The sequence below is a fragment of the Anas platyrhynchos genome, chromosome 12 (genome assembly GCF_047663525.1).
Source record: "Anas platyrhynchos isolate ZD024472 breed Pekin duck chromosome 12, IASCAAS_PekinDuck_T2T, whole genome shotgun sequence".
NCBI classification, from domain to species: Eukaryota; Metazoa; Chordata; class Aves; order Anseriformes; family Anatidae; genus Anas; species Anas platyrhynchos.
Window position 1 is genome coordinate 18,531,541 of NC_092598.1, and position 13,028 is coordinate 18,544,568.

General features: G+C 37.6%; 1 protein-coding gene across 3 annotated transcripts in view; it reads left to right on the top strand.

Annotated features, from left to right (window-relative positions):
• Positions 1 to 4,354: 4,354 nt before the first annotated feature.
• Positions 4,355 to 13,028, top strand: part of SIAH1 (siah E3 ubiquitin protein ligase 1) — a 73,672-nt gene continuing 64,998 nt past the window's right edge. The window contains exon 1 of one of the 3 annotated variants that reach the window (XM_072043873.1): positions 4,355 to 4,609. The gene's annotated coding sequence lies outside the window, so the exon portion shown is untranslated. Of the gene's footprint in view, positions 4,610 to 11,632; positions 11,772 to 13,028 lie in introns of those variants that run through there. The other 2 variants (XM_013103858.5, XM_038185608.2) reach the window with 2 other exon arrangements.

Genomic DNA, 13,028 nt, shown 5'->3' on the forward strand with positions numbered 1-13,028 from the left:
ATTTTGGAAATGGTCTATACTCCTAAGGTACTGTGGACAACCATTTGAAGATCTGCTGTGTGGGAGTCTGGTGTACTGTTGCAGTACTGTCACAAGATGGCATTATTCATCTGTTGGTTTGTAGTGTTCTAAAGCAAGGTTACTGACCTGTACTCGGTAGTGCTAGTTTTTCTATAAAGAAAGGTTAAAATGCAAGACAGATAACAGTATATGTTGCTGTGGTTAAAACCGAACATTATATGAAGAACTTAGGGATGCTAAGCAGTCTTCTGATATTACAACTGACTAGTAAGCTTTGTATACATGGCTAAAATGTCTCTTCTGTCTGTGGACACTGATCAAAAAATGCACTTGTTCATCCAGTTTGTGGGATACTATGTTAGAGTAATTAGAAGTAAGGTTTCAGCAGGAAAATTTAAAACCACAATTCCCATCAGTTGAAGTTACTTGTAATGCTTTAAAAGATCTGTGATGTTAACATTGCTTTCAAATTAGAAATTCTTCTGACCATCGATACGCTTTCAGAATAACTGAAGTATCTTTAACAATCTGTGCTGTTTTCTGTTTGTCTTTGCCCTGCCTGTTTGAACTAAGAATGCTGTGATTGGCTATTAACAGAATGTGATGCTGTTTATATAGAAATGACACACCATCTTGAGCAGAACTAATAGGATGCAGTTAACAGTCAGCTCCACTCCCTCAAATATGTTCTGGGATCTAGCCCAAAAAAGGGGGGAGGAAAGAGGATGTAATTTTCAAAAACTGACCAGTGAGACTTCTGAGAGTAGGAGCAGAGTGAAGATTATTGTGCCTGTGAACACACTTAGGTCACGTTGCCCTTTTAACAGGTTTCTTGTGATAGGTGATCAAATACAATTGAAAACAAAACATGGAGTTCAGGGCCTGTGTTAAACTTCTGGCATGCTGAGCCTTACCCTAAAGCATATGAATAGTGATTTTTTCTTCAGTAGTGTGCTAAGTTCTGAAATCACTTTTCTTGGGTGTAAAAGAGTTGGGAAATACTGATCAGGTGTTGAAAGTCTCTCCATCTTTGATGGCCCTTTCATATGCATTATGAGGTCAGAAATAGAAGGCAGTCCTGTTGTTCCCTCAACAGGAGTAGCAGCAAGAGCAAACTAAAAACATTAGGAACAATTTTTGCAGCATCTCAAAAAAAAATAATGAGGATGAGTAAATTATTTGAACATGGTTGTACACCCAAATGGGCAAAGCTTAAATTTTTTTCCTGAGTGGTTGAGGGGATGATTCATGCGTCAGGTGGGCAAAATTATTCTGACCAGCACATCTTTGCAAAGAAGCAGTGGCTCACCTACTAAGTCCTGTGTGTTCAGATATGGGCTTATCTTCTGGAGGGATAGGATCCTGAGGAGGACAGTAATAGTGAGTCTGATAATTCTTAGTTCTATGTTGGCATGAGACACAGAGATATAGGGTCATCTAATACCTAAGCATCTGTTCTAGAAGTTATCTGGAGAATAAAGAAAATGGGCCAAAACCTATACAAACTATCCTGTACCTCCTTTGTTTATCAGTATATTCACAACTGAAAAAAAAAAAAAAAAAAAAAAAAAACTGTAGCATACACAGATACAAATAAAGAAATATGGTTTTGTTTTCAGTTTTTGTCACAAGGAAGGAAGAAGAAAATTGAAGTATTGCAAAGTACTGCAGAGGTAGCAAAAGATAAATACCACGTTGACTGCTATCCAGTATGGGAGGTTTGATGGAATATGTAGAGTCTTCACTAAATGGCAATAAATTCAAGGGCTACACCAATGCCAGTAAATGCAAACGTGCTGTTCATTTCTGTTCTAAACATCCAATGTGAAAGGAATTAAAGAGGGATGTAGTATCAAGTGCGCAGTGGAGTAGTAGCTGATTACTTTTGTATGACACAAGAAACCTAGCTGGGAAGAGTAGCTATCTAAAACCTGTGATCTTACCATTTTTCCCAGATGGAGTACAGACTGATTAATGAAAAAAAGACTGAATTTGATAGCAGAAGCCTATTGATGGCCAAAGGTTCTTTGCTGCCCTTCCCCCATCCTTTTTCTAAGGTTCTGTTGTGCCTTCGAGTTCTTTGCTTCTCTGCTAACGGGGAAAGTGACAACCATGGTCGGTGTGGTTTGAATTTTCCTAGAACAAAATGGATGGAACTTCTGTAATGCTATGCTGTATGACAGAGCAATACCTAGGGTTGCATCTCACACTTAGAACAAAACCATCAGTGTCTTTCAGTTTTATTTTCACGTGTACTTAGGTTTCACTTACTTGCTGGAAATATAAACAGCCATAAAATCCTCTATTTCAGTGCACAACAGAACTAGCCCTGCGTGAAGAGCAGCCTGGAAAGCCTTCTTCAATCTAACATAATTAAAAATGCACCAGAACATTTTTTGTTGTTTTTGTGTGTTTTGTTTTTTTCTTAGAATTTTTTATGGCAAAGAAAATATGCTTTCCTTACACATGGAAGTTGGCCTGTGACATTCCTTTATCAACTGTACAAAGTACCCAGAGTGGAATGATCAAAGGAGAAGGTAAAGTCCAAGTGTGATGTCCATAAGTCTGAATGTACCTGGAATGTTCCTGATGCCTAGAATAAACTAATTTTCAGAGGTGGTACTTATTGCTAATACAGCTTTCAATTTACTGATATTTCCACTGAAAGGAATGTTTTTTGATCCTGCTCAGAACTTCCTTGTTGTCCAGGCTAAGACATTTATAATTCCAGGTAGGTGTAATTACCTGGCAGAACAGCCCTGAGTTTACCAGCAAAATATTTTTAAAAAATAAATAAAAAACACACCACAATGTGTGATTGCCCAGCTCAATAGTAAAATAATAAAATATCGCAATCACTTGAGTACATTCAAGTAGTTGTCTGTGTGATAACTAACATGTAACTGTGGTTTAGCTGTGTTGTGATCCTTGTGTAGAGAGAGAATTGCAATTCAGATATCTGTTGTGCTCTGGATGTGTCAGTCCGGGACCACCATAATCCTAAATAATGATCTTGGAGCTCTCTGCTTCCTGCAATGTTCCAGATCCTAGATAGCTCACACTTCAGATATACATGTATTGCTGGGTTCTGTGCTGGCAAAAGAAGTGTACATTAGGTGATGCGGTTTTGCAAGCAAGTAATACACCGATGGTGAGCCTGAACTTGTCATTCCAGCTGAACCTGAGCTAATTCCATCAAGTGTCCTTGCACAGTGCTTCCCAGTGTCCCCTATAATTTGGTATCTGGGCATTTTTTTTCCTACCAGCATTAATGTTTTGTGTGTTCCAGGCATCTTTCCCATCATCTTGGAAAACAGAGTTGACTATACCTAAGAGGAAAATGTAAATCAGTTTGAAAATATGAAGTAGACTTGTATTTACTGCAAAATACTAGTGTATCTCCTAATGGAAACTTGTATGGAAAAAAAAAAAAAAAAAAAAAAAAAGCTGTCAAAATATTGTGGTATCTGTGAAAGCTGTTCTTTGATAAAAAAAAGTTAAGATGAAAACCATAATATGAGTAGGTAAAATCTCTAGGAAGAGACTTACAGAAATGAACGGAGCAAAGTCAGGGTTCTTGCTACACATTAACACGGAAGCATCATATAGGTCCACTTGCAAGTTTGCTGTTTGAGTACCTGCTGGCAGCAGGTAACTCACTGGCTATATAGCAAATGCCCATGTGTTCTTTTTGCCTATGAAAAAAAAATAATGATAAGTTAACAAAGTAATTGTAAATGACCTTTTGTTTAACACAGAGAATGAGCATGCAGAGGGTCATTCTGTAGAGTAAATATTACTATGTAACTCCAATTTTTTTTTATAGACAGATCTGAGAGAATGCTTAGATTTTAATGGGTGGAAAACAAGGGGAAAAAATGGGCTAAGATGTGAAGAATTACAGAATTGCAAGGTTTATTTATTTACTTATTTTTGCTTATCGCCCAAAATGTTCCACACAGATGGTCAGCATAATAATTCCCATTTTTCAAATGGAGACAATGGGGCACAAATAAGAGCCAACTACCTAAAACCACGCAGTATGGTGAGTGGAAGTGGTGACTGAGAGCCAAGCTTTGCCACAGCAATGGCCTACTCTGTAAATTCTCCTCATCCCACTACATCCCAGTATCTGCTGTGTCTAGGCAGATGTCCAGTACTGCCATGAAAGTTTTCCCCAGCTGGCTCTGGCATCGTTCACCCCACAACCAGCACCACCGCAGCCCTGCTCCTGTGAGAGGCCTCTGAGGGCGCCCATCTTGTTTCACCTCAGGTGAGCTGTTGAGAGGGAGGGAAAAGGAGCGTCAGGAATCAGGAAGGCTGGGAAATGGCCGATGGCCAACATGTCTCAGCAGAAGGCTTTGCAACCTCATATGGCAGCCTAGGCAGCAGCTGAGCTGGGTTTTTGTGTGTTGGTCCAGTTTTGCAGCCAAAACAGGCAGGGTGAGGGCGAACGCAAGACCCTGAGGGGAGAGAGGCTGCTGGGAAGCTGGTAGGGGACGGCAGAGCACAAGCCAAACCCCTGCCTGGTGGTGGTGGACCAGGCAGCAACTGCAAAACCCTCAGCCATGCACAGAGCAGCTCTAAGGTAGGTATGTGTTTTAGGTAAGCTTAAATGTCAATGCTGTGTCTGCTCTGGTAGCCCTGACGGAATACAGTAATGTCAGTACTAAACTGAGGTGGCAAGCTGTGGGTAGACTACCCTGCTGAGCAGTCTCCACACAGGTGTCAGAGGTCAAAACTGTACTTCTGTTTTTACTTAATTGATAAAAGAGATAATCAGATGTGTTTCCTGTTATGTCTATGATTTAATGCTGTGAACGCTGTGTAAACACCATAGCCATCTGTATTAAAGGTGACAGGTTTCAGTCTTAATACCTCTACTGGTAAAAGTTGGTTTGCCACAACTGAAGGCAGAGATCTGGGGAGTTGTTTTTCTTGTCCTGAGCGATGGAGCTATGCCTAGAAAATGTTAAATATTATGTTCTTATTCCAAAATAAATATGCATACTTGGACTTAATCAAGAATAGATTAATCACTTCAAAGTCACACAATTACTTGGTCAAGTGTAGACAGAATGCCAGCAGGATTTGGGGGCTTTGTTTATTTGTTCTTGGTTTAAAGGGGAAATGGCTGCTCTTTTTGTTCTGTTTGGTCTGGTGGTAGCTATTGGCTCCTTTAAACTGTCTGGAGCCTGTGTACATGTCTGAACACACTTCTTGAAGAACATATCTTCTTTCACATATGTGGATTCTGACCTCACACATTTTCATTTTTAGGAGCTGCTGTTAGAATATATGTGGCAATCGTTCTTTCTCTAAGGTCTCCTCTTACATTATACATTGTGCTCCTCAGCCTTTCTTTGCTGAAAAAATCACAGCTCAACCTAATCAAATTATGTTGGCTTGGGGAATAGGTTTTGGGGACACAGGATTCTCTTTTGTGTTTTCCAGAGAGAAGTTAAGGATTTAAGCGTTGTACTAATCCCGCCTGACTGCTCCTGGTTTACAGGCTCTGTAAGACAAACGCAACTTCCCAGTACTTCCCTATGACAGACTCAAGAGGGGAATACTTTGATAATAGATAAATTTTTCTCCTTTTACGTGCTAATAAATTAAATAAAAAATATCTTGATTAAAAGCAGTGTTTTGAGTGAAAGATAACAGGAACCATCTCCTATCAATGAGTAGTACAGAGTTATCTCCTTCCATCTGTTAATTTTTTATAGAATCTGCATTTCCGGGATAAAGTCTTTGGTCACTGATTCCTGGTAGGAGGACAAGTACAGGAATTTTTTGTAAATTGAAGAGTTTGCTCTTGCAAGAAGTTTGTTCTCTGCATTTTAAGGTATGCATTATGTAATATAACTAATTTTATCAGGTTTTAAGTAAACAAAGCTACAAATAAATCCTAGGATTCCATGCTGGTGCTGCTGTTTTTCCTTTCTCTGTCAGTGCCATATTAGGATAGTCTGTTTTTTTGAAAGAGCATTTCTGAACTGCCTTTTGCAACAGCAGAGGAAGTGCCTGAGAAAGTTCCATGAAAAACAGTGAATCACGCAGTGTCTTTCTAATTCTGACAGTGTTTCCTTCTGTTTCGCAAGCTCTCAGGCAGTGTTTGCTATGAATGCCTTACTTGCTGGATTTTTTTGTAGTTGCATCCAATGCTATTTTTAGATCTGGGTCTGATTTATGTTCTGAATGCTTCTGTTTTACTGGGAAGTTTGCAGCTCTGCTACAATTCATGAATATGACCTGTTATTTTAATAAATTCTATTTAAAATAATAACTACCTTGCAGATTCAAATACTACATACTCTGCAGTGAGAAGCTGTATAAACTCTGGTAGGGGATCCTGGTATTTGGAGGAGTCTGGTTATAAAATTGGGTGTGTCTCTGATACGTGCAGATTCTCCCTTTTATCACAGAACATAAACCCAAGGGCCTTGCAGCAGTGCAACTAATCATGTTTTATGTATTTTAGTGCTCCTGACAGCTACTGTGCACACTCAGTTTCACACAAATATCTTGGTATGTAAACCTATGGACACAGCAGAAATACCACAATGCTCAATCGAAAGTAAAAGATGATGAATTTAAAAACATAGATGGATTTTAAGATATGTATGTTTTTCACTGTTGTTTGTATGCACTTATGCTTAGAATGGATCTCCATTGTACTGCTGAAGTTGCACACTTGTGTATGATAAATACCAAGTTTTGCTGCCTGCATTTACATCTAAATTCTGCAAGGTTCTCCTATATAATTTTTAATGGATAATTCAAATGAAGCATTTTTGAAAAGAAAGTTGGTTTTGAATATATTGGTTTCTCTTTTCCAGTCTCCACTTGAGTACATCTTTTAATAGTTTAAGGAATGGTACTTTCAATGTACATAAGAATACTGAAATGTTATTTACTTTTAATAAAACAAAAACAAAAACAAAAACAAACAAAAAACTATGTTCCAAAAACAGAGTTCTGCTGGAATATACTGATTAATTTTACATTTTCATTTGTCACTAAGTATAGGAATCACTGTTGTTTAAACCCAAAGTAACCTATAATTTTTCAACCTAGCTGTTGAATAAGCATACAATATTTGAATTACTGAGTCTTCATATTATTAACAGAAAGGTTTACTCAGTTTGTTAGTAAAAAAAAAAAAAAAAAAAAAACCAGCTCACATATATATAGGCACATTACCCCTCTCTTCCTTTTTAAAACAAATGTTGAAGGTAAATCCAAACTATTAGTGTTTCAATTCCCTAGTTTTATACAGTGTTTTTGGGCACAAAACCATTTCAAAGTTTCTGGAAATATCAATAGTGATAACAGTCTTGTAACTGTAGAGGGAGCCACTTGTTAATTCTTTAGTTTAAAGGTAAACAGTTGGATTTTTGGTCTCCAAAGAAAATGTAGAATATTATGGGATGATATATGAACTTAATAAATATTTGTATAGTTACTCAGTCTTAGTGCACAAGTTCAATTATATGTCTTACTGTATCATTTTACCCCTTTATTGGTATTCTTACTGCCATATGTTAGCTTTAATTTTTGCTTCTTGGCTCAGGGATGTTACTTTTTCTTTGCTAATATCTCAGGTTTGAGATGAGAGTGATATCGGTAGTAAGTTGATATAAGTTCTTTGAATTCAAATTTGCAACCAGAAATCTTCTGTTTGGACAATTCTGCTTGCCAAAAATTAAGATATCAGTGCATAAGAAATCAAAAAAAAAAAAAAAAAGGAAAAAAAAAAAAAGAAGAAATTTAGAGGGATTATATGATTATGTTAAAAAACAGAGAAGATACCCCCACAGATTCACATTACAGGACAAGGGCAGAGCTGCCTGTCTAGTTTTGCCAGAACCCAGGTAAGCAGCAAAGCAGAATCCAAAAGCAAAGGCAGGAAGGGGCCAGCCCTTTCACTGGGACAGTGACTTAAGAGCATGCAAAACTAAATGACACTGAAGCCACTCTGACTCTTTGTGTGAGGTGCATCGCTGCACCTTGAATCCAAATGAGCCCCAGTCAGTTGTGTGTCTTGCAAAGACGGAAGGAAATTGGGAATATCTAAAAGGCAGAGCATGAAGATCTGGTAATATTTTCTGAGAGGAGGAGATACATTGTGGTTTATAAATACTTCTCTGTGGGAGATCTTTGCAGCAGAGGCCTTGAATTAAAAAGAGCACATCAGAGTCCTTTGCCAGATCTCCTACTGGCAGAACACCAAGAATATGGATAATGGCATTCTTGACATTCTGAAGTGAAGGGGCTTTAAAATAGTAATATTTGACATTTGTTGGAAACAAATTAATGTTTTCTGTTGCACATGCAGCTACCCAAATACTCTTTACATTACAGAAATAGAATTTTCTGTATTTTAACTTCTTAGCCAACTTTTTTTTTTTTTTTTTTTTTTTTTATTCTCTTGGCATGCACATATGGAGGTCTAGCAGCTGCTAGCACCTAACCTAAGGAGAAATTTCCAGAGCTTAGTAACATAGTCTGAAACACATAACATCAATACTCTGTTTCACAATGTTTAAACTTGTTTCCCTTATAGAGTTGAGCCAGAAACTGTTTTTTGAGTACGAGTAAGGAAATAGCACTGAAAAATAAATGGTTTAAGACAATACTAACATGTAAATTAAATAAACTTGTAGAGTTTATGCTGATTCAGTATATACACAAATGTTTTATATGAAAACTCCCAATACATTAGTTTTGACTAGAAATTATTTAGGGCTCTGACTCGTAACTGGTATGTATTGTATTAGCTTAAAATGTTACTGGTGTTATTTGCAGGAGATTCACTTTAGCTACCGTTGTTACTGCAAGAGTGCTGTGTGCTGGTTTCTCAGTTGTCACAGCTGGCATATTGGTTTAAACTGCTCTAGGTCATGAGTCAGAGCCCTCAGATCTCTGCTGTCAACAAAAATGCAGAGAAGATATAGAAGCTGGCTGCCTATCCTTTGTTTTATAACATCCATCAAAGCTCAACTTTATAAACAGAAATCAAATCAAGCCTTCCAGTATTACAGCAGCTATGAGTCTTCCAAATTATGATGGAGTGAAATAATTCATGCAAAAGTCCAGAATATCTCATCCAGCCCATCTGGTGGGTTTAGTCTCAGGGCCTTCCATGGACATTATTCAGATGTTTCTGGTAGGAGGTGAAAGTAATTGCTACTTGAGGAGCTATTTGAGAGGGGAGGTTAGAATTTCTTTTAATGCAATATTTAATTATATACAAATAGTAAAGCAGTTTAAATGAGTTTATAATGTTCCTGTAAAAATGTTATAGCCCTTTATTTCTCTCATTACTGATGAGCTCTTGCTTGACTCGTTTGTATCATACATGTAGTGCATTAATAGTGAGTGATACATAGTGAGAAGGACATAATAGGAGTCAGCCCTAAATTGTGTGGATCTGTTCATAAACCGTTAGGTGGGAGGGGAAGAAGCAGCAGTGCATTAGTGGAGTGACTTACCAGCAGTTAGTCAGTGCTGTAGTGGCTGAAACAGGAATAGATTATAGATCTTTCTTCCCCATCTAAGGCACATGTGGCACCATCTCATTACTAGAACTGCTATTTGGTAATGGATTAAATACTGGTGCTGCTTGCATGTATTCTTGCCCTCCTGTAAAATGGAAAGTAGGTATATTTTGAAAGTTTTAAGATATGTTTACAGCATTAGGAAATTCTACAGAAACATTCATTCACAAGATGATTTCCACTAAATTAAAGAAGGCAAGCTGTTGGTCAAGGAAGATACTTTTTTGGTATTAAAACTAACAGTAGAGATTGTGTGCTGTTCTGGCTGGAAAGGTCTTTCCAGTCCAACGGATGACATGATAAAGTGATTAGCCTTACTATACTCTGCTTTAAAACTGTTTAAAAAAAAAAAAAAAAAAAAAAAATTAAACCAAAGATTTGAAATTATGAAGATTTATTTCCACTTTTTTCCTGAGTGAAAAAGAACACAAAGTCAGTTTGTCAAAACTTCATTTAAGGCTATCTTGTGGTTAGAGAATGCAGACATGGGGCAGAAGGCCTGATCAGGTATCAGTGTGCAAAGGGTGAGAAATTTGATGAGTTGTATTTAGCAGAAGTCTCTTAAACACATTGAGTGTGTATATGGAATGAGTTGTAGTCCACAAGTAAAAAACTGACAATATATTTGAAAATTCAATGGTTATATTTCTGAACAAATTGTGCTCATGAGTTATGACAACAAACTACCATAGATGGTCCTATTGCCTCACTGTGTCTCTGCACAGACTGTCATTATGGAAGGAGCTGGGTATTAAATTGTGTCCTATTGTTGAATACCAGTTGGCTTTTATAATACACAGGCTTAACATTTTATTCTTACTGACATTTGAGCTGAGTTAACCACCTTTCTGCCAACTGTCAGTTCTACTCATTGTTTTGACACTATATTGCTGAGAAACATTCTGAGTAGATCCATATTTTCTAGTGTGCACCTTTCAGAAGAAAAAAGCGATATATAAAAATCAATATACAACTGAAATGGAAGCTATCGTATTCTAGGGCAGAGGTGGAAGACAGAACAAAACAACGTTCTCTGCACACAGATGTGGATAGACTTGTGGGAAGTAGTATTTTACTTCTGCTGAGATGATGAGCTTCTGATAAGACACACAGTATAGCAGTTGCTTATAACAACCAGGAAATCTGTGTTAATTTTATGGAGATTGTATTCTCACATTTTGCACTTACAGGACATGAAATCCCATAGTTGAAGAAGTTGTCATGGTGAACAACTTTTATATCAAATGATATAGTTCTGTCCCCAAATGCAGGCTGCTAACAGAAAGCAACAACTCATACTATAACATACACCAAACATTAAAAACAGCATTCACCAAGTTTTTCAGCAGAAAAATATATATTTTAATCAAAATAAGAATGTCATATACCTGTCATGCCTCATAAAGATTGGTAGAAAGTCAAGATGAGGCATAGTTGTTTAAAAAACAAACCAAAGAAATTTAAACCAGAGCTTATGTATGTGGCTTGTGTGCTAGAATATCTTTTGGCCCTGCAGAACAGAAAACCAAAACAGGACAGCTTTAAACTGAAAATATGTTGATTAAACGTAGCTTCATAACATACTGTATTTTTTTTCTAAATGGCTGACTGAAACATACTCTGTCATTCTTAGTTTATGCAGCTCTTGGCTTTTGAGTGTCTGAACGTCAGTATCAGGGCCTATCATTATGCAGCTCAACAGGGGAAGATTTGCAGTCCCTGCACTTGCAAAGGGACAAAGCTGTTTGGATTATGTTCTTGCTATGACAGAAAAAGAGCAAAAAAGATTTCACCATCTCTTAACAGAGTTGTGGGGAAGAAAACACATCCTGTGCTGTGGTGGGCTGCAATCTTACCTACGTTCATTCTTCAACCAGGTTTTTCTCTGAAGCTTTCTGCCACAATTGTGTTGAAAATACCTGTGACAGCCCACAGCCCCATAACAACTAACGCTATGCAGTGGCAATGTAAGTTAGCTCACAGGTGAACAGAATATATACTGAAATGATTGGTAATTAGTATTATGAAAAACCCAACAGATCCAGCTTAATTAAAGTTCTGCTGTGCTAAATGGCCTGCAAGTTCAGAGCAAGAGGCCCTCTCAGGGAGACTCTCTGTTCTGAAACGAAAACAAAAAAAATCAAGTGTGATTACAGTCATGCGAAGGGTTTAATGGATGTTATTCAGGTAAGGTTTGTGTTGTATTTTTTTTTTCCCCACTCATTTTCTACTAGTAGTTTTGCATTTTGTTTTTGTCAGTTTCTTGTTGTTTTATTTATGTTCATGTTTACTTGTTTTGCTGAAAGCCTGTGATGTGTTTTATTATGTTTTGATGTGTTGATGAGTTAGAGGAACAAACCAGTAATGAAAAAATGAAAATATAGAAATCTTTTTTGCATTAGAATTATTTTGTGGACAATATGAAGATATAAACAAATTTCTTACTGTCAACTCATCCAGTTGTAATGGATAGTGATTCATGACTTTCAGCTTTTTTTTTTTTTTTTTTTTTTTTTAAACCCCAAAAAGCACTTGTGAGCTTTACAGGGCAATAAAGAGTCTAGATGAAACAGGAGCTCTACAGAATTTTTGGAAGTGTATAGGTACATAAGCACTGTGTGTTTTCAGTTATATTTAAGTATCTTTGGATGGTGTGGCTATAGAACCTCAGCACTTATATTTTTGAAAAGCACACCTTTTGAATTTGTATAGCATCACCAAAATGTGGCTACCTCCCTAAAGGAAGGTCAGATGTGGATTTACAGTGCGAGGTAGATATACTTCAGCTTGCCTGCCATTTGCACCATCTGGAGCGATATGTCATATGCCACAGGAATGCACAACTGCAGCTATGTGGCTGTGCAGCGCTTCCATGTAAACTGCAGCAGTGCCTGCCCCAAATGTGGCTACAGGTCACTGCAGGATATGCTGTACTCAGAGAGGACTGATAAAGGACTGATTTCACAGGAATGAAACGGGGACTTGGTAAACTTGCTAGATGCAGGTTCCGGTACAACCTGCAAGCTACGTAGGAACAAGCTGCCTGAACTTCCAAGTGTGTGGGGAATGTTACAATGTTCATTGCAATTGTTAGTGCAGCCCAAGGTGTTGTTTTAAGGGGTCATCATCTGTCTGGTGTTAAACTTTCTTACGGGCTCACTTCTTTAGGAGTCCTAAGGTTCTCAGCGTCAGAGCTAATACTCGTCACTTGCAGGCATTGAAGGTTCAGGATCTCATTGCAGAGGCTGACTTAGGCACTTCAGTGTACTTCAAAGTATCTGTTTTTGTCTAAATCTGGTACAGGATGGTGCTTCTCCAAAGGAGAAAGAACATCTCTAGTATAAACTATGTCAGACTTTCTGAATGTCTTTGGCCCATTAAATTGTGCTGATGCTTTGGTCTTAGCTTAATATGAAATCAGAGCTCTCTTGGCCTGAAAGATCC